The sequence below is a fragment of the Brassica napus genome, chromosome C2 (assembly GCF_020379485.1).
Source record: "Brassica napus cultivar Da-Ae chromosome C2, Da-Ae, whole genome shotgun sequence".
Taxonomy (NCBI): domain Eukaryota; kingdom Viridiplantae; phylum Streptophyta; class Magnoliopsida; order Brassicales; family Brassicaceae; genus Brassica; species Brassica napus.
Window position 1 is genome coordinate 44,355,417 of NC_063445.1, and position 2,822 is coordinate 44,358,238.

A 2,822-nucleotide genomic window follows, 5' to 3' on the forward strand; every position below is an offset into this window, starting at 1 on the left:
CATTCCTCACTCGGTAGACCCGGCCGAGAACGAGGCATGGTGGGTGGCGTGTTACGGTTCGATCACGCCTCCCAAAGAAAAATCGTTCCCGGTCAGGAACCATCGCCTGGTGGAGGTAGGTGCACCAAGTAGGAGTACTAGTGAATTCCTCGAGGTCATACGGTCGTTCTACCAAATTTTGGACGCGGTGAAATTCAGGGTTCCTCGTCAAGGAGAATGCGGTAGTAGTCCCTCGGAGGGTTACTTTACTTATTACGAAGCATTTGTAGTGCGCTGCCGTTTGTGGTTCCCGATCCCCGAGATTATCGTCCGTGTATTGGATCGTTTCGGGGTGGCGATAAGCCAACTAAATCCTCTTGGCATCCAGCACCTCATTGGAGTCCTGATCCTAAGCTACGAGCATGGTCTCTCCCTCACCGTCGATCAATTCGAAGCGCTTCTTCGGTTACAGATCTTCAAGGATACGGACACGTACAGGCTGGTTCCTCGGAACTTCATGTCAGTGGTAAAGGGGTTTACTTCTAACTTCAACTCATGGAAGAATTTTTTCTTCTTCGTTCGTGTAGACGTCGCGTCCGTTGAGGAGAGTTGTATCCCATTGTTTCGGAGGTTGCCGAACGATCGTCCCTTTATCAACCCTCTTGCTCCGTTTCCTGAGGATATTATTGCGGTGAGGGATCTGCTCAGGAACGATCCTTTTTTCTGGACTTCCTTTATGCCGAAGAGAGTTCTAAAGGCGCCGAGGTTTGTGCATCGTAGTCCTGCTTTGGGCGGAGAAACAAAGAGTGATTCCGAGCCTGAAGACCAAGGTCCCGACGCCGCTCCCACGATTGCGACGGGGCTGAACTCTTCGAAGGGGAAAGATATTGACCTCGGTGACCTGGAGTTTTCTGTGGACGATTGCATGCTTCCAGGATGGGATCCGGACCTTGCTTTCAGCGATGGAAGCGGTCCGAGCGAGGTCCCTATTCCGGACTTTGATGATTTCTTCGCTGGTCTTCCGTCGGGCTTCGATGCTCCTCCGGCCACGAGCGAGTCGGGGAGTCCGAAAGTCGTCGCGGAAGGATCTCGTATCATCAACGGGGTATAAACTTTAAGAATTTTGACGATTTTTTTTTTTTGCTTATAACGTGTCAATCGGTTTTATAGGGCTTGAACTTGCTTGGATCGGCCATTGAGGCGAGCCATAGAGAGGCCATGATCTATCGCTTTAAAGCGGAGAAGGCGGAAAAGGATCTTGTTCGCATGCGAGACGAGATGTTGGCGCGAGATGCTCAACTCGCTCGTGATCATGGCAGGGCTGTTCGTAGGGCGGAACAGAAGGGGAAGAGGGAAATCGCCGAGGTTATGAAGACTCGCGCTGCTCAATTCCAGGTTGAGTACGGGAATCTTAAGGACGCTTTCAACTCGTTGGGCGACTTCCGTGAGTGTCGCGGCTCTGTCGGGAGCCTTTGGAAGACGCGGGCGGATGACTACGTTTTCGAGAGGGAGATGGAGTTAATGAAGGGTGGCATGAAGGATCATTCTCACGCTGAGACGCTCATTCCTCCGATCGATGGGAAGATTCTGGGATTCTGGGATCCCATCCCTGTTTCTCCTGATACCATAGAAACCACGACTGATTTTGCCGGTGACGATGAGGAAGTGAACTATCCCGCGGATGCATTCGGAGCTTCCTTGTCCGAGAATTTTAACTTTGATCTGTGAGTGTTTTGAAGGGAAGGAGTTTTTCCCTTATCTAGTATTTAGCGGCCGAGTGTGGCCTTTGTTCATATAAGTCTGGCCGAGTGTGGCCTTCGAACATTGTATGGGACTGTTTTGGCCGTTTTTGTCGGGACTGGCCGTTGGTGGATTTGAACCCCTACCCCTATGCGGTTTATATAATGGATGTTTGTTTGAGTTACTTTGTTTAGAGTGGGTTTGAAGTAAACATGAGTTGTCGTCTCATATTTAGCTTCGTTGAGGAGTTCAATCTGTTAGTTTGTTCGAGACGTGAGTTTTCGTAAAAATTATTTACGATCTTTCGGGAACGTTGAGATATGAACGAAGAGACATGTTTTAGGATCTCGTATCGTTTAGATATCATGTCTTTGAGATGTCTGAGACCAATGCGATGGGTTTAGGGCAAGACCTAGGTTTTCTCTCGGTTTTAAGGTTTGTGCGGTGACTAGCCGGCTATCGGTTTTCCTTTTGCGATTTCTACCTGATTCGTACCGATTTAAAGTCCGCGATAGGTTCTCGGCTTATACGACTTGTACGGTACGAATCGAGCATTTTTCTAGAGACAATTTTTAAGCCAACTGGAATGCTATACCAAAATTTTGGATTTTTTTTGTAGCGCGCTTTCGTCCTTGTGTTGGACGTTCGAAGATCAAAAGAGTGATCAAGTTGCGTTTGTTTAAGATGGCTGATGTGTTCATCGGGGCCAATCGACAAACAGAGTGTAAGATTTGTAGTGGTCGCGTTCGGACAATTTCTTCGTATCATCTCGATTTTTAACTTGGGGACGTCTCGCAGTTATTTCGAAGACTATACGTGTATTTTCGGTGCTGAAGTGAGATTGTTTTGCGATTTTGGGCCGTACGAGGCTGCTGGCAAGAGTATTAATGTTTGTAGATTTTCTAGGCGTGTTCTGAGACTTTTGCAAGTGTCTTAAAAAGGAGCGACGCATATTGATCGTACAAATTTTTGAAATCTCTAAAGAACTCGATTACAATAACGCATCTTTTCCTATGTGGGAGTATACGAGTATACGCACCCACCCCCCTCCCCCCCTTTTAGAGAGGGGGATAGCTGAACTTGTCTTTCGACGAGCTGCCTAC